Genomic DNA, 19,663 nt, shown 5'->3' on the forward strand with positions numbered 1-19,663 from the left:
CCACCAACAGTGCAGGAGGTTTCCCTTTTTACCACATCCCTGATGGCACTTGTCATTTCTTGTCTTTTTGATAATAGCTGTTCCAATAGGTGTGAGGTGAAATCTCATTGTGGCTTTGATTTGCATTTCCTAGATGATCAGACATCTTGAAGATCCTTTCATGTGTCTGTTGACTCTCTGTGTGTCTTCTTTGAAAAATTTGCCTACATAGATCCTCTGCCCATTTTTAATCAGATTGTGTTTTCTTTCTCTTTTTTCTTTTTCTTTCTTCCCTTCTTTTGCTATTGAATTGTAGAAGATCTTTATATATTTTCAATATTAACTACATGAGTTTACAAATATATCCTCCCATTACATAGGTTGCCTTTCCAGTTTGTTGATGGTTTCCTTTGATGTGCAAAAGTTTTTTAGTTTGATGTAGTCCCATTTTTTTTTCATTTTTGCTTTTGTTGCCTTTGCTTGTGGTGTCAAATTTTAAAACTCAGTATTAAGACCAATATCAAGGAGCTTAGCACCTATGTTTTCTTCTGTAAGTTTTACATCTACATTCAAGTTTTTAATCTACTTTAAGTTAGTTTTTGTGCGGTGTAAGCTAGTGGTAAAGCTTCATTCTTTTGCATGTGGCTCTTCTGTTTTTCAGGCACCATTTATTGAAGAGACTGCATTTTCTCCATTGTATATTCCTGGCTCCTTTGTAATAGTTTAATTAATTCATGGGTTTATTTCTGGGTTCTCAATTCTTTTCCACTGATGTATGTGTCTGTTTTTATGCCATTACCATATTATTTTGCCTCCTGTAGCTTTGTAATAAAGTTTGAAGTGAGGTAGTATGATTCATCCAGCTTTGTTCTTTCTTGAAATTTTTCTGACTATTCAGGGTCTTTTATTCTTCTATAAAAATTCTTGGATCAATTATTCTCTTTCTGTGTTCACACCTTATACGTTGTTTGGCCTGAGGTTTCCCTGCCCTTAAGCCTACAGGCTATTGGGTGGGGCTGGGTCTTGGTGCTAATGATCCCATCAGCCTCCAGGGAAGCTTATTTACATGAACATTCCTGGAATGTCAGTCATAAGCTTTTATGTCTCTAGGGTGAAGCACAGCCATCCCCTAACTCCCCAGGGGACCTTTTAAAACCAGCAGGCAGGTCTGGCCCAAGTTCCTATGATATCACTGCCTCTGCCCTTGGACCTGGCACATGTGAGATTCTGTACGTGTCCCAAGAGAACGAAGTCTGTTTCCCCTAGTCATGTGGGGTTCCTGGAGGTAAGCACCCTGGCCTTCAAAACAGATGTTCTTGGGTCTCCTCCTCCCACTGCTGGAGCCCCAGGCTGGGGAGCCTGACATGGGGCTCAAAGTGCTTAGTCCTGTGGGAAGGCCTCTGTCAGTTAATAATTCTTCAGCTTGTGGGTCACTCTGTGGAAATTTCTTTATATTTCCTGTTGAAGAAGATCTTTTTTGCTAGGTTCCAGTCTTTTTTTCAACGGTTGTTTAGCAGTCAGTTGTGGTTTTGTTGTAGTCGTGAGAAGAGGTGAACTCGTGGTCCTACGACTCTGCCATCTTGACCCCCTGATACTCTATTTTCTTTTAACCAGACATAGAGCTGTGACGTAGGTCAGATACAACCAGTAGTTTCCCACCCCACCCAGGCTGTGACTTTTTATCATGGGACCCAGTGCCTGACTCAGGTGCCCAGTTGTCCCTGATATACAGTGCTTGGGAAGAAGCCTGTTTTCCCATAGTGTGAAATAACAAGACAATTCCTTACCCTGCATATCTGTTAGGTAAAAATCTTACTCCAATGCATTTCCAAGGACTCCCAGATCCCTTTCTCTTCTTCATCCTAATGCAGGGTCCTTAGCTTGCAGCATATCTGACTAGCTAGTTCTCCAGCTTCAAGCTTCCCCTCTAAACCATCATTCACAAGTGCTTCATGATGGCCTTTCAAAAACACCTATCTGAGTGCACTGCGTTCTGGTGTTGACTGAAATAAACACGCAGCCTAGAAGTTAAGAGTTATGTTTTATTTGGTGGGAGGACTCGAGCTGGGATGACAGCCTCTCAGATCGCTCTGAGGGACTGCTCCAAAGAGGTAGGGGAGGAGCTAGGATATATAGGAGCTTTACAACAAAGACCAGGTAGTTGGAACAATAAAAGATTTCTTGTTATCTAAAGAAAACCAGGCATTTCAAGTTAAAGAATTTAGTGTTTTTCTATGTATGGAAGGAAACAAACATTTGGGCTTACTGAATTCATTCCTTTGACAAGCACCTAGCTATCTAGGGCCAGTATCCTGTCCTTTCTTATTCTGAGTCCACTCAGAGTGCACCATTGTGAGTGGCTGCAGAGGCTGGGCTGCAGGCCCGTCCCCACTGGGGGGTGGCGGCAGCTGCTGATGACTTGGTTTACTGATATGATTGCAGTATTTTCACTCACATTGCTGTATTTTCATTCACAGTGGCATAAAAGCATTTCCATGGCTACGCAGTGACTACAGAATGGTGCCCAAACTCTTCAGCAGACCCTTAAGACACTTTTGCAAAGATGGCTTGCCATATTCTGATTCTTTGTCCCTGAGCACCTTATGTTCTAGCTATATCAGATTTTACTATCCATTTCTTGTCATTTTATTGGTTACTTTTCAAAATCCAATTTAAATACAATTCTACAAGTATGTTTAATCATTTCTCTCTTGTGTTTCTATTGAATCTTTTATATAACTAAAAAACCCCTTTATACTCGGTAGTGGTTACTCAGATATCTATCACTTCTCTACTAGTCTATGAACTATGAAGGGAGGGTCTATGTTTTTATTTTTTATTTTCTATTAATTTAATAAAACAATTGTTGAATTATAGTTATTAGATTATAATATCTATGATTCCTTACTGATCTAAATATTATAAATTTTTATTATTCAGTTCTATTTTAGGAGACAAATCACCCTTTAAATTCATAACTTGCCTTTCTAGAAAGCATTTTGGTAATAAAAGTATGAAGAATCTTAAAAAATGTCCATTAACTCTGATCCAGTAATTATAATTCTAATAATCTATATTAAGGAAATAATCAGAAATGTAATTTAAAAAAGGCTATCAATAAGGATGTTCAACACAATATGTCTTAAGAGCAGGGAAAATTGGAGTCTAATTTCCTGCAAGAATCTAATGACTTACTAAACTACAGCACAATCATAAGATGGATTATTATGAAACCATCTTAAACAGTTCTAGAATTACAGTAAATGACATAGGAAATGCTCATGGTATAACTTTCAGTGGGAAAACATGTATAAAAGTGAATACACATGTCCAGTCAAATGGAATGATGAATTCATAGGCTGAGCCTTTCTTCTGCTGAAAACTCATAGCAATGAATGGGAACATAAAAGAGAACATCAAACCAAGACAATGTGCTTTACAAAAAATGTTAATATCACTTTGGACCAGAAATAGTAGAGAAGGCCAAGATAATAAATACTGTGTAGGTGAGAGGTCACTGGAGTGTACACATGGAGGAGAAGGTAAGGATCTTGGCTTACATGGAAACTGGTGGGGTGAGAGGTCACACAGAAGGGAATGGAACTGGTCTCACCACTGGAAATCCAGAGCTGTGACCGGGCTCCAGATTCATGAAAAGAGGATTGAAAAGAGCTATGGTCCACACACAGCTGTGTGTCTAGGGCATCAACAGCAGACACATACAGCTTTCTAGACATAACCTGACCCAAGTCATTCACTACCTTGATGACTGCATCTGCAATAACCTAACATGTCCACATGGCAGGACTCCCAGGCAGGCTAAATAAAAATAATTGAAAAAAATTAAGAGAGTGCAGATGCGTGGGGTCAGGGGATGGGAGAGAGCAAGGGACAATAAAATTGACAGACAGTTTCTGTCAGAACTCCTCAACTCTTCAGTTGTAACACAAAAGCAATCATACATAATTCATAAATGATTGGATGTATAAGGCTATTTTCCAATTGAACTTTACTTACAAAAAGCCCACAGGCTGTAAACTTCTGACATCTTTTGACACCTGTTTTAAATCAACATCCAAATACCTTAAAGAAAAATAATAAATAGAAATAAAGCATACAGCTATTAACAAAGGAAAGATGAAACAAAAACTAGAAAATCCAAACATAATTTTAATATATTTTAATAAACATGAAAGAGATAAAGGAAAAATAATATTCAAAATAAGAATAAAAAATTATTTTAAAAGAAACATAGATATGGTAAACAACATATTATAAATCTTAAGAAAAAAATTATTATAATTTTAAGATAATTGCATTGAAAATATAAACACCAGGTTGGAAAGAGTCATAGAGACAGTCAGTGAACTGGAAGACATCGTTGAGGAATGCATGAAGTAGTTATAGCAAAAGGAGTGGGGTAGATTTTAAAAATATAAAAGACAAGTTAGGAGACATAGAGTGTTGGACTAAGTGGCTCCAATACCCATCTAAGAGGAATTTCAGGAAAAGAGGAGAAACTGATCTATATATGAAAAGGTAATTGTCAAGAATTCTTAAAACATTAAGGTAGACATCAGACTTTAAAATAAAAGTTTTATGTGCAGAGAAAGATAATAAACAAACAAACAAACAAACAAACAAACAAACAAAGTCATACTATATATATTTAAGCAAAGCCAAATATGAATAAGGATGAGAAAATTACAAAAGTCAACAAAAATGAAAGATTATCTACAAAAGAATGACAGATTGAAAACAGATGTATCAGTGGTAAGAGATGGCAGAAGAAAAAAGGTATCCTCAAAATATTGATGAAAATGTATCAATCTACAATTCTATATCCAGCAGACTGATCATTCAAAAATAAGAAAGAAAATATTTTGCAGTTATTTCCAGACTCAGAACTTAACGCCCACCAAGCCTCAATGAGAAAACAACCAAATGAGAAAGGAAAAATGGGATGCAAAAGTGGTGGCAGAGTGATTAAATATATTGGTAAAAGTTATTATTTAAGGATTATAAAATATCAGAAATTTTTAAAAGAAGAATGATAGTAGTAAAAGTCTGGAAAAAAGAAAAGAAAGAAAAGAGCAGTTAATTAGTAGTTAGAATGTTTTAAAAGATTTATCTTATTTGGGAAGGTAAATATATTGAGTAAATTTATGGCATGTTTTAAAACTAGATACATTAAGAAAATATGTTAATACTTAAGATCAGCCAACAAATTAATAGTAATACTGCCTACAGCTTTCAAAATGTATTGCAGGAGTCAGGGAGAGAATGTTGACAAAATTTTAAGACAATAGAAAGCCAGAAAAAAGACATAATGTAAACATAAATATATTATCCAACTATAGAGCAGAGAATGTATGAATGGACAAAAATTACAAAAACCGTATGCATCATGGTGTCAATGGAATAATTCTTGCATGTGCAACATATACACACACTAGATAAAAACATACCAAAATATTAACCTTATATTTTTGGACTACAGAATGGCAGATGATGGAAGAAATTTTCACATACTGAAATATGGATAAGTCATTCTGGCTTATACATGATTTGGCTTAAAGTTTATGCTAGCTACAACAGACTGTTTTGAGGCTTTCAAACATGAATTGTATATCTGCTTTAACTATGAAAGAAAAGAATGCATTCAAGAATCAAAATGGATCAGTACCATACTGTTTTAATTACTATAGCTTTGTACTATACTCTGAAGTCAGGGAGAAATTTCCCCTTAGTTCTGTTCCTCTTTCTTAAGATTGTTCTGTCTATTTGGATTCTTTTGTGTTTCCACACAAATTTAAACAATTTATTCTAAGTCTGTGAAAAATGCCCTTGGTATTTTGATAGGGATTGCATTGAATCTGTAGACTGCCTTGGGTAGTACAGTCATTTTAACAATACTAATTCTTCCAATCCCAGAACATGGTATACCTTTCCACCCATTTGTGTTGTCTTCAACTTCTTTCATCAGTGTCACTATAGATGTGTTACTATATTACTGAAAACTTGAATTTTCTGCACTGAATCATACTCGAGGACACCACCAGTCATTCTCAGAGCAATATTTGCTAGTAGTTGCTAGCTGTAACCTCATGGTCTCAGGGTGTCCCCTCGTAACTATGCAACCACTTTGGACCATTCTTTGCTTAACTAACACCCTTACACCTTGCCAGCTCCAGTCTAATTCTTGACAAACAACATATGTAATTTTGCAGTTTTTGCCTGTATAAGTCTTCCCCATTTTGTGCTTCACCAGAACATAATCCAAGTGCTTCTCGATTCAGTGTCTCCCAAGCCACAATCCTCAGATTGGCTCAAATAAAACTGTTCTCTGTTCCTACTGTAAATTGCTTATTGATTATTTCTATTGATAAAAATAAATATATTTTCTTCTCCACATTTTTCCATGTTGTGTGATGTTCCATGCGGAAATGTTAGCACTTCTCCGTTACAGACTCGGCCGAATTCTAACCTATGTCCTCTATAAGTTACACATATTTTTGATGACAGGAATCTCTTTTTTTTAAATTTTGTATTTCTCCAGTGCCTAAAGAGACCACTGAGACTCGGGATGTGATTATTTCCTTTAGAAAGCACCTCCGGCTTTGGGGGCACAGAGAGAAATGAGAAATCAGGTTGAACTATGTTAACACAATTCAGGCACAAAATAATGAGGGTGTAGAGTTAGGGTAATGGCAGAGGGGGTGAGGAAGGGGCTACCCGGGGCCTTTAAAAGTTTGAATTTCACTTTATTTTCTTGATCATAGTACATCTAATTAGGTGGAATCTGAAAAATTCGGAACTATGGAAAGCAAGTAAAAATCACCTGTAATGCCAAACATCAAATCCATATTTTTTGGTTTCATTCTTAATTTTTGAATGTATGTATTCTCACTCTTGTTTTCTCACTATATACATTTATTTTAAATGACAATTTAGTATATATCATATTTCTAAGTAAATTAACATTATACTGTTTTGAAGTTTTTCATCTTTACATATATTTAAGCATTTTACAGCATGTTGCTAAAGAATTTTCCACTATGTGATATTTAAAAATTCAGTTGGGGCAGTAATAGCTCAATGGTAGAGCACATGCTTAGCATGCACAAGGTCCTGGGTTCAATCCTCAGTACCTCCATTTAAAATCTAAATAAAATAATAATTCAGCTGATTAACTATTTTACAGCTTATTTAACCAGTTCCATTTGTTGGACTTTTGCTTCAAATCTTATTTCATCTAGAAATGTGTACAGCTAAAAGGTAAGATTTTTAAAGGGTCTAAGAAAAAGACCTTGCTCACAGCTAAAAGTGTTAATTCATTTCTTGATATCAAATATTCAGTGTTTAAATTTCTCCAGATGTTCAATAAGTATGTTTTTCTGTTTCTTTTTGGCATTTCATTTGTTCAGATATTCAGTTTTGTTCAAGCACCTTAGTAAAGTCTGTTCATTGCAATGATATGTGTAGTTTGCACATTGTGGTTAGTCCATCCCAAGCTTGTCTTGATATCTGGTGTGAGCCGTGAGGTGTAAATGAAAAAAAGTGTGTGTAAACATGTTTCAGACTGTGCTTAGCACATGCTCATTATCTGCTGTGAGTCTTGACTTTTCCCCTTGGTTTCATCAGGCAGTTGCTTGTTTTGTTTGTTTTTAAGGAACCAGCCCTTAGATTTCTTTCTTTCTTAATTTCTCAGTTCTCTCATTCATTCATATCTGTTTTAATTTTTCCTTCTTTTACATTCTTTTAGGATTTCTTGCTGATCTCATAGTGTCTTCATTTATTGAAAATTCAATTGCACACCTTCCACACACCAGGCTTTGTGCCAGGTGTTGGGGATGCAGTGGTCAGCAGATAAAGATGCCCTTTCCCCAGGAATATAATAGTTGAGCCCATACTTTAATTCTCTTTGTTTAATAATAAAAATATATCTATATACAGATACATAGGCAGATGTATGAGTGTAGATATGGCTGCTTTCTGTAACTTTTGTTATAGAGTCATATTCTTATCATTGTCTAAATCTCTACTGTATAATGTTGAATCATAGAAAATTGTTGATATTCAGGATCAACACAGGATCAACCCAAAGAGGAACACACCAAGGCACATGGTCATCATATTGACCAAAATAAAGAATAAGGAGAAAACATTAAAATTAGCAGTAGAAAAGCAACAAAAAACATACAAGGGAACTCCCATAAAATCATCAGCTGATTTTTCAGCACAAACTCTACAGGCCAGAGGGAAGTGGCATGATATATTTAAAGTGGTGAAAGGGGAAAACTTACATCCAAGAACACTCTTTCCATCAAAATCTTCACAGATAAATGAAAGTTAAAATATTTCAGCACCACCAAACCAGCTTTACAACAAATGTTAAAGTACCTTCTCTAGTCATCAAACCATAAGAAAAGAGAACAAAAAGAGAAAGTGGAGAGAAAAAAAAAAGACCTACAAAAGATTGCTTTGGCTGTTCGGGGTATTTTGTGGTTCCTTACAAATTTTGGAATTGTTTGTTCTAGTTCTGTGAGGAATGTTGTGAATATTTTGATGGGGTTGCATTGGATCTGTGGGTTGCTTTGGGCAGTGTGGCCATTTTGATAGTGTTCATTATTCAAATCCAAGAGCACAAGAAATCTTCCCATTTCTTTGTATCATTTCAGTTTTCAGGGTATAGGTAACCTCCTTGGTTAAGTTTATTTCTATGTATTTTGTTGCTTTCGATGTAGTAGAACTGTCTCTGCCAGTTAAAAATGTCTGGTTTTTGAAGTGGAAGAAAAAGTGAATGAAGGGCCACAAATGGCAAAATATCTTTCTTTTTTATTGGTGAGTTAATTCCATTATATACACATATACTGCATCTGCATTATCTATTCAACTATTGATGTGCACTTAGGATGCTTCCTTATCTTAGCAATTATAAATAATGTTGTGTTAATAGCAAGGCGTGTGTATCTTTTTAAATTAATTCTTATTTTGTGGTTGGCTTTATTCCTTTGATAATTATGTAAGTTTAAAAAGCTAAAGCTCTAAACATTCTTAGAAACAATAAACAGTACATATAGGTAAATTTTAAAAATATAGGTGCAGTAAAAAGAAAAGAGAAAAGATAAAGCCATGAGAGACAGGGAAGTAACTTAAAAGACCTATTACTAAATGAAAAGAGCCAGTCTGAAAAGGCTAAAAACTTTGATTCTAACCAAATGACAATCTGGAAAAGGTACAGCTACAGAAACAATAAAAAGATCCTGGGGAGAGGGAGGGAGAGATGAATAGATGATGCACAAGGGCTTTTTAGGGCAATGAAATTATTCTGTATGATACTATAGTGGCTACATGTCATTATGCATTTGTCAAAGCCCACAGAATATACAACATCAAGAGTGAACCCTAATGTAAACTATAGACTTTGGTTGATATTAATATTCCCATGTTGGATCATCGATTGTACCAAATATGCCACACTGATGCGAGATGTTGAGGCTAGGGGAGTATGTGTGTGGTGGTGATGAGGGCTATGTGTGAACACTCTGTATTGTCTGCTTATTTCTGCTGTGAACCTGAAACTGCTCTAAAAGAATAAAGTGTATTAACAAAAAAACGAGGATGGATCAATTTGTGATATAATCTTACAAGGATGAATTATTCAGGCCTACAAACAGAATGAATAGCATATTCAATTAAAAACATCTATCTTTAAAAATGTTAGTTAGAGCCAAAGAGACAGACATAACAGTGTACAGTGTGATTTATTTCATTTTTATCAAGTTCAGCCACCATCAAACTGATGGATGCATGTTGTCAGAGGGTGTGGTTCAGTTGAAATGTGACCGAAGTGTATATTCTGTGTTAATGGATATGATTCAAACATATGGTTCATACATTGACTTTTTGGATACTGTGGAAGGTTAGGAATTTGAAAAATTTGTGAAATCAATAACTTAACATCGATACATTTCACTCTATTTTTTACTGTATGTAGATATAAACACAAAAAGAAAGAGGTAAGGAAAGTTATCATTGGACAGTAATGGAGAGAATGACACTTAGGTTACAACCCTCCCCTCTGGCACAGCCCCTCCCCCACACACTGGTAACTGACCCATCTGGGATGTCAGTTGCTGGCTGGGTTCCAGGTGGAATGTTGGGGTGTCCCCTGGGGCTTGTGGCTGGTGGCTCCATGGTAACCAGGCAGAGCCCTGGGTGGGTCAGTGTCATGGAAGGGCTACTGTCCTCCATGGAGCTTGGCTTTGGGCTGATCCTGAGGGAGGTGTGTGCGGTCCTGGTGGTGCTGCTGCCCTATGGCCTGTGTTCTCAGTTCATGTTCCAGAGCTTCCAGTGGGAAGCAGTGTTGAGTCTCCCTGTCTTCACCTCATTGGTGAGTGTCTCATTTACCTGCAGACTTATTCAGTGTGTTAGAAGTCACCTTTATCAAAGCTATGAAAAGCAGCGGGCTGAAACACTGGCTTCCCAGATCGAAGAGAAGTGCCACCTCATCGACCAGCTGTAAGTGGCTAAACAGGAGTGTGCTAGCATGGAGACGACTTTAAAGAACACCAGGCTAGAGAAGGAGCCAGTAAATACACCAGCCTCGCTAACGCTTACAGACAGTTGATGACGGTCAACCTGAGCTCAAGGAAGGAAATCAGTTTTGTCATTGAAGAACTGAGGAAAGAGAGATCCCTGCAGTCTGTTCAAGGAGAGGTGGCGGAGATGCTGAAAGTGTGCACGTTCCTGGAGGAGGTCACGAGAATCAGCACATCACAAGGGGCTGTTACAAACAAGCCAGGGAACCGAGCACCAAGTCCTGCTGTTCCCTTTCCCAGGAGTGGGCGCTTGTATTAAACCTGTGCTCTGCCCTCACTCTACTCAGACCTCCCAAGCTGTCTCTGCCCTTGGACCTGGCACATGCGAAATTCTGTGTATGTGTCTCAAGAGAATGAAATCTGTTTGCCCCGGTCACATGGGGCTCCTGGAGGTAAGCCCCCTGGCCTTCAAAACCACATGTCCTGGGCTCTCCTCTTCCCAACGCTGGACCCCGGGCTAGGGAGCCTGACATGGGGCTCAGCGCTCTCAGTCCTGTGGGGGGGCCTCTGTGACTTAATTACACTTCAGCTTGTGGGTCCCCCACCCAGGCGCTATGGGGCCTGATTCTATTGAAGCATGCCCTCCTACTGTCCCCTGCAGGTCTCTCTCTATATTTCCCATTGAAGAAGATCTTTCTTGCTAGGTTACAGTCTTTTTTTTGTCAATAGTTGTTTAGCAGTCATTGTGGGTTTTGTTTTTAGTCATGAGAAGAGGTGAACTCATGGTCCTATGACTCTGCCATCTTGACCCCCCCGATACTCTATTTTCTTTTAACCAGACATACAGAGCTATAATGTAGGTCAGGTGTCCAGTACTTTCCCACCCTATCCAGGCTTTGATTTTTTAATCATGGGACCCAGTGCCTGACTTGGGTGTCCAGTAGTCCCTGATATACTGCGCTTGGGGAAAAGTCTGTTTTTTCATAGTGTGAAATAACAAGACAATTCCTTACCCTGTATATGTGTTTGATTAGAATCTTGCTCCATTGCATCTCCAAGGACTCCCAGATCCCTTTCTCCTCTTCATCCTAACCCAGGGTCCTTAGCTTGCACCATAATATCTGACTAGCTAGTTCTCCAGCTTCAAGTCTCCCCTCTACACCATCATTCACAAGTGCTTCATGATGGTCTTTCAGAAAAGCCTATCTGAGTGCACTGCATCCTGGCCTAGAAGCATTCCCGTGGCTAAGCAGTGACTGCCCAATGGAGTCCAAACTCTTCAGCAGGCCCTTAAGACCCTTTGCAAAGATGGCTTGCCATCTTCTGATTCCATCTCCCTAAGCACCTTATGTTCTAGCTGTATCAGATTTTACCATCCATTTCTTGTCATTTTATTGGTTACTTTTCAAAATCCAATTTAAATATTGTTGTAAAGTATATTTAATCATTCCTTTTCTGTGTTTCTATAGTATCTTATTTAAATAACTAAAAAAATGCCTTTATACTGGGTAGTGGTTACTCAGACATCTATCGGTTCTCTACTAGTCTATGAGCTATGAAGGAAGGGTCTATGTTTCTATTTTTTATTTTCTATTAATTTCATAGAAGCCTGATGAAGCCAAGTTAAGAGGCAAAAGACAATGCACAAAAAACATTTATCCTCACAATATTCATGAGGTATGCACATAAGATACTGCATTTTCCAACTGGAAAGAGCCTACCCATAGCCTGGATGCAATCTACAGGTTGCTATGATATGGTCACTACTCAGGTTTGTCCAAGAAACCTGGCATTTTCTTTGTCTTTGGAGGACCAGCCATGCTTCTCCATTTTTTCCAGTTCATCTGACTATTCTCTGTGGAAAAACAAAAGCCAAGTGGTTTTTAGATAATCATGATTTTAATACAGTAAAACTCCATGTATTTTGATATTTTTAGCCTCTGTTTGAGGTAAAGCTTGACTTAATTCATGACACATTTTAAAATGTTTAAATATGTTTAATACAAACCAGCTCATCTCCAAATCTTCCAAATGCTATTGGCTATCAGTGATGTGCCAAAAAAATTTTTTTTTATTTATTCCAGCATGCTTTGAAACAGTACAGTTTTCCTCCCTTGTTTTTTTAGCTGTTTATAATGCTGTCTGGAATGGAAGACTTTCATTTTAAAGTGGTATTTCTCTCAGAAAGTAATCAAGTTTAATTTGAAAGTAAATTAATCCTTAAGGTGTTATAACATTTTTAAAGAAAAGAAATATGTATTTGATTATTTCAATCATTGTTTTTGCCTATTTGTTTTCAGAAAAGAAAAGTACAATTTAATTATTAAGTCAACAAAAAGAAAAGATTTTGATTCTTTCAAATTTTTTTTGACACAAAACTGGCTCTAAGCTTCTTTTCTTTCTCATTGTCCTCTTTCACCCTTTAAAACCCAAGCTAAAAATTTATTGCTCTCAGTTTGGTTATAGCAGAGGATCCTCTGCATTTTAACATAAGGCAGAATATTTTATAGGTTTCAAAACACAAAATTTATTCTTAATAGAGAATTTAGATGATCTTTATTTTCAGTCTTATCTCTGTAATTCACAAAGATATTTCAAGACAGTCAAAATCCTACATTTTCTAAGTGCATTAATAAGTCTGAGTCGACCACCGTATCTTGGGTTTGAGTCTAGTCCTCAGAAGTTAAAATTCCTTCAACATTTTTTGTTGTTTAAACATAAAGGCAGCTCAGCCATAAACTGCTGTAAATGATAGAACCTGAGAGATTTCTAACAAAGCTATTTTGTGTTTTGTATTCACTGATTGATTTGAAATGCAGGCTTTTCTGTTAATGGGATTACCTAGCAAAGACTAGCTCCTCAAAGGAAGCTTCTTTCAGCAGGGAAAGATTTGATGACAGATCAATAGATCTTCTGAGGGCTTGATCCATTTGGCTATTGGAAGGTAATACAACAAAAAGATACAGAGAAGTAAAGGAGATGGTTTGGCTTCAGTATAACCTTCACTAAAAAGCCTGCCTTACCCACCTTCATCCTCATTATAACAAGTCTCTGTCCACAATAACACAGAACCTTAAATTTGTTCTGTTCTGAGCTTACTACAATGTCTTACTGGTGCTACACATGTATGTCTACTTCTTCTACTGACTGGAGCTTATTGGAGAGAAGGGCTATGTCCTGTGTATCTCTGTGGTCTTAGTGACCAGTATGATTCACGGTACAGTCAGCCCTCTGTATCTTCAGGGTCTGCATTTGTGGATTCAACCAAACACAGATCCAAAATTCTCAGGCATAAAATTTCATGAAGTTCCAAAAAGCAAACTTGAATTTGCTGTGTTCCAGCAACATCTTACATAGCATTTATGTTGTATTAGAAATTATAAGTAATCAAGAGGTGATTTCAAGTATACAGGAGGATGTGTGTGGGTTATATGCAAACTATGAACAATTTTATTTAAGGGATTGAGCATCTGGGGATTTAGGTAGCAATCCCCTGCAGATACCGAGGGATAACTGTATGTAGTTACAAGTCAGTAATTTTTTTAAAGACAGAAAAATTGAATCAGTAATTGAATAGGAAAAAAGAAGGCCTCCATGTCCTGGGAGAAGAGAGAGATAAAAGGAGGAAAGTTAATGACAAGACAATCAAAACAAGAAATATTGAAGTCATAATGATATACACATACTGCCAACTGTTTACCATCATCCTAGAGTAAAATGAAGGTCTTTTATCTTTTTATCTTCTATCACCATTAGGAAACATAGCACTATTGAGTGACTATTACAGCCAACAAAGAACTCAATCATTGATCGCAGTGTTAAGAGCTCCTGGGTTTTGGTCCCATCAGCCCTCTTTGAAATGACCTATAAAATGAGGGTCCTTATGAGGTAATTTGATATTCAAATAGATAACTATGCATGCTTGAGACAGAATCGGTGATGTCAAACACCAGGATACAACTACATTAAGAAATAAGAAGGCTGCATCCAGCAAAGGTACATGTGAATTCACTCATCTATACATTCATTCAACACAATGCTCTCAAGTACATATCATTCATCTCTTATGCAGGAATACTTATGTGTAGAAAGTTACAAAAATAAAGCTAACTTAATGTTAATCAAATCTGCAATATTCTGCTATTCATTGCTACATCAAGGCCAACTGTTTCTTCTTGCCTGACATCTTGGTTTTCTCCTTGCAAGTCATGTGGGATCAAGCAAAAGTCAGTATTTTTCTACCTGTTAAAAACCCCAATTTCTCACTCTTATCAGCAACCATCAACTATGTAAAACTAGTGCTACAAATTCATACCAGAACTTAGAGGTCATCTGGATAATTTTGGCTTTGTTTGACCTCCAAAGTTAATATAGTCTCAAGTGTTCTCCTCTGGTTCTTCTTTAAAAAAATGAATTTGAGGGATTATTTATTCATCCACCCATTCAATCAAAAGCTGACTGTTTACCAGGCATTACACTAGGCACTGGAGATAACAAGATAAATGCCGGGCTTCTGACTGCAGCAAAATCCCACCTCACAAAATACCCAGTTACTCATAATATCACTCTTATTTGCTCAAACCTTCTATAGTGATCTCTTCCTCTGCTTTTTAAAACTGTATATAACCCTCTATGAAGAGAATGTTGGTGATCTCACTGCCATACCAGTGGTGATGAGAGTTACTTATTGAAATAGGTTCATTTTCCCTTATGGCCAAAGCTATGTGCAAAGTAGCTGCACACTAACACATCGATTACCAACATAAAAGAACCTCCAAGTTCTAAACATTTAAATAACAAACTTTCACTCTCCAAATCCCAGGCACATACCTTCTAAGATTAAATCATTTCAGTCTCCAGGACAGGGGTTATCATTTGGTTACTTCCTTTCTTTTACTGTTCACGTCTTCCCACCCTGACCTCGATTATCTGCAGAAGGTTTGTTCCAGAATATCATTTTCTCGGTTTCCTATTTGCCTATACATGAACTAGTCCCCTGCTGCTAATTTGGAGGCTTTCACTGGTTACCAAAGTTTAATCCCACCCAACACCCAGACACACTATTCACCCAACCACTGGCCAGAATGGATCCAGATTCCTGGCTGTCATCCTTGATTTCACCAAATATTTTGACCTCCACTGCCCTAAACACACAACACCCTGACACTGAACCCTGCTATTTCAATGCCTCAGAAAAACTGTATCTTTACCAGAGAGGGGGTTGGGGAGCAGGGGTGGAGAGGGAGGGGAGGATGTTGAGAGGGATGGATGCACAGTTCTGTGGCTGAGTCTGTTAATGACACCCAGCAGGTGTCCCTCCAGTGCTGTTCCAGAGAACACGGACTTGGATCCCTGAGAGTCGGTAAGTACTGTTGCATGGGCCATCCACCTTGAGACTCACGGTGCTAGACAAACACTCTTAGAAGTTATGTTACTGACAAACTGTTTCATCTTAAGAGTGATCCCCATACTTACCCCATCATGAAACATGATTGTGCATGAGAGAGAGAAAAAGAGAAAGACAGAGACAGAGAGACAGAGAGAGAACATGACAGTAACTCTCCCAAGGACCCAGTGCTCTAAGGGATATGGATGAAAACACTGTGCCAGGCCAGCCTTTTACTAGTTCCTTAATTCAGTTTCTAGAGTGTTCATACTATTTCTATTCTAAATCTAATCTTTAAATCTTTGCCTCTCTCCTCAGACACCGCCATGCCTCTCACTCTTAGGGTTGCCTCCTAATACTGTCCCCTTTGATGACAGTACTATGCCCTCTGTCCTGGAATTCCTCCCACCCCTCTGCAGACCTCCTCAGTCTTCACTGCCCAGGTGGAAGCCACTGTTTCCATTATAAGCCTTTGTTTTCCCTTCATATCCACACAGAAAACTACTTTTTCAACATTTCCAAGAAGCATCTTGGATCAAATAAATGTCTAAAAATAAACTCATGTTTTCTTCTCCCAAATATTCAGTGATCCTGATTACTGGAAACTGGAAACTAGTCACCCAGCCACAAAACTGAAAGTCATCTAAACATCCCTCTCTACTTTGCCTCCATGTCTGATGCATCACTAAGTCTCCAGTTCACTTACTTCCCTCCATTTCCACGGCCATAACCCTTGTCCAAACTACCTCCTCTCTCAATTTGCCTCCTTTAATACTGGGCTTAGTCTCCTCATAGCCATCCGTGTCTCTCTCTAATATAAGTCCTACAGGGCACACAGTGTCACTTTTAAAGATGTGGAAAAGAGCATGTACTCTATTACACTCTACTTATGAGTCTGTAACAGCTAACTGCCATGCTTAGAATAACACCCTAGCCCTTGGGTGCCTACGATGTCTGCACTGCTCACCTTCCTCCACCTCCCATCTCAGGTCTTGCTCCCACTTGCTGAACACATTGTTCTTGGTGGCTTTCATTCAGTTCCACATTTCATATTCCTCTTTCATGAATGCTGTGCCCTGTGTCTAGAACATTCCCCATGCTTCTCAGCTTCCACAGTACCCACTACCTCATTGCAGCTCCAATCTCTCTACCTTGGGGAGGCCTTCCTTACCCTCCACATCTATGCAGAATCCCCCTGGCAATATAACCCCACTGTACAAATTCCATTCCCCTCACAACACGTGTCACAGCTGTGCATGGATACATAAGACTTGACTCCCACATTCGAAGGAAAGCTCCATAAGCACAAGGATAATGTCTATTTTGTCATCATCATAACCAGAGCACATGCCTGGAATAAAGCAGATGCTTAGTAAATGTCTGATGGCATAATAATGAATGACTGAAGCTTATTATATAAAAATTCCTAATGTCCTAGCTCCTCATTCAGTCTCACCTTTCCTCTGTTTCTCTCCTTTCTACAACAGGAGCTGCAGACTACCAGGAGCTGAAGTGGTGGGTTACAGTTCCAGTGGGTGCCTGATTTGGAAGTGGTAAAGGTCAACATACTTGGTGACATCAGTGATGACAGCCAGGAACTGGGTTCTGTGCTGGATGGGGTTTACGGGAGAGTATGCCTGGTCTCAGGGAATAGTTTTCTTTCCTTTATACCGGGTGTTAAATCCAGTATCAGCAGCAACCTGGCTCTTTCTGTAATTTACCTCTTTATTTCTCCCTCTTCAGTCCTTTATTCTTTCCTATCTAAACTTCACATTCCTTTCTCCCCCAGTCACTTCCCTGAATTCCTTCACAACCCTCTCTCTACTTCTCCAGGAAAATATTTTGAAGGTACACTGACTTCTTTTCTCATCTTTTGCTTGGTTTTTGAATCCCTGTAATCTGGCTTTTGTTCTCATTAAGTCACTCTCACTAAGCCCAAAAATAATCTTCTTAGAGCCAAGAATCTCAACTACAGGTAAAGCAAGAGATCACTTTTACTGGGCCCTTAGTAACGGTCGGGTATCCTGCAACTTACTGTAAATGTATAATGTCACAGACAGAGGCATTATTAGCAGCAACAGCATCATCCCCATTTGAACTATGAGGAAGCTGAGTCTTAAGTCCCAACCAGTAAGCACAGGTGCCAAGGTTCTAACAAAGTTGGAGTGGCTCCCAAGCCCTCTTCCATCATCTCCTGCTGTCAATAGCCCTATGCTGTATGTCTTCACCAAGCTCTACTGAGTCTAGACTACTTCCTGAAGTGGCCCAGGTCCTTAAAAACCGACATGGGGCCAAGATGAAGTCACTCCATTGCTTGCCATTCATTCTTGTGACTAAATCTCCTGGTACTAAGACCACAAACAAACACAGGAAAGCTATGAAAAATAGAGGGAAGGCTGACTGGCCAGGAAGCTGACAACATGAGGAGTGGTGAAGCTACCTGGGTTTTCTTTCCCCTTCACCCCTGATGAGGTGCTGGAGAAGCCTGGACCTGGAACCACCAGAAGATAAGGGTTGTAAATAAAGCCTCTCCCTCCCTCTAGCCCAGGGACAGGGAAAGGGACGTCTGGCAGAAAAAACTTGTTCTTAAATACTGGCACTACTCCTGCCAAGACCAAAAGAAAACTGACCCCTTGTGGAATCAGTGTGGCCATGTGCAGAACTGGAGGTGCTGCCTGACCTGGCATCGCTGAGGTAAAGGTGGTGTGTGGGAGGAGTGCTACTCAGCAATCTGCCTCCCCCATCCTCCACCCCGCAGGGTCTAGGGGGCCAGCAGGTGCTTCCTCCCGACCCCTCCAGCAGCAATAAGGCATAATGAAGTGTCTCAGAGTACTGACATGGAGCCCTGTAATACAACTAGGACATGGGCAACGACATAGATATTTTTATCAAAGAGAATACACAGAAGACAAACACATGAAAAGATGGTCATTTGCCATTAGGAAACTTCAAATTAAAGTCACAATTAGATATTAGTCTATACCTACCTACTAGAACAGCTAAATTTTTTTAAAATGATGACAATACCAAGGATGTGGCAAAATTAGTTATCTCATATATTACTTCTGAGATTGTTGAAATGGTACAGTCATTATGGAAAATAGTTTGGCAGCTTCTTAAAAATATATTCTAAATATACATTTAATATACAACACAGCAGATGCAATGCTGGTCACTTATCACAAAGATATGAAAATGTAACCACACACAAAAGTTAATACATATGAATATTCATAACAGTTTGATTTGTAATAGGCAAAATTTCAACACAACCCAAATGTCCCTCAATGTATGGAACAAATTTTGGTGCATTCATACCATGGAATACTACTACTCAACAATGGAAAGAAATGAACTTTCGATACACTCAACAATTGGATGGATCTCAAGGGAATTAATTGTACTGAGTTAAAAAAGCCAATATCAAAATATTACATACTGTATGACTCCATTTTTTTAACACTCTCAAAAATGACAAGAATTACAGAGATGGAAAACACATTCGTGACTGCAAGGAGTCAGGAAAAGGAAAAGGGAAAGAGTGTGAGAGATTTTGCAGAGGTGGAACAATTCTATATCTTGATTGTAGTGATGGTTACACAAATCAACATGTAATAAAACTGCACAGATACATACAGGCATACATGCACACACACATACACGGGTGCACGGGAAACTGGCGAAATCACAAAAAGTTCTATGGATCATACCAATGTCAATTTCCAGATTTTAACACTTTTGTTAGTGTTATCAT

The 19,663-nt window shown here is 38.3% G+C and overlaps 1 long non-coding RNA gene and 1 other non-coding gene across 2 annotated transcripts; both read right to left on the reverse strand.

Annotated features, from left to right (window-relative positions):
* Positions 1 to 12,092: 12,092 nt before the first annotated feature.
* Positions 12,093 to 13,451, reverse strand: LOC140699702 (uncharacterized). Its single transcript, XR_012077946.1, has 2 exons — positions 13,365 to 13,451; positions 12,093 to 12,378 (listed from the first exon to the last, which is right to left on the reverse strand). It is a non-coding gene; the product is annotated as an uncharacterized lncRNA (long non-coding RNA).
* Positions 13,452 to 14,262: 811 nt separating this feature from the next.
* On the reverse strand, positions 14,263 to 14,389 carry LOC140699942 (small nucleolar RNA SNORA25). Its single transcript, XR_012078169.1, has one exon. It is a non-coding gene; the product is annotated as a small nucleolar RNA SNORA25 (small nucleolar RNA).
* Positions 14,390 to 19,663: the final 5,274 nt, after the last annotated feature.

The sequence above is a fragment of the Vicugna pacos genome, chromosome 11 (assembly GCF_048564905.1).
Source record: "Vicugna pacos chromosome 11, VicPac4, whole genome shotgun sequence".
Taxonomy (NCBI): Eukaryota; Metazoa; Chordata; class Mammalia; order Artiodactyla; family Camelidae; genus Vicugna; species Vicugna pacos.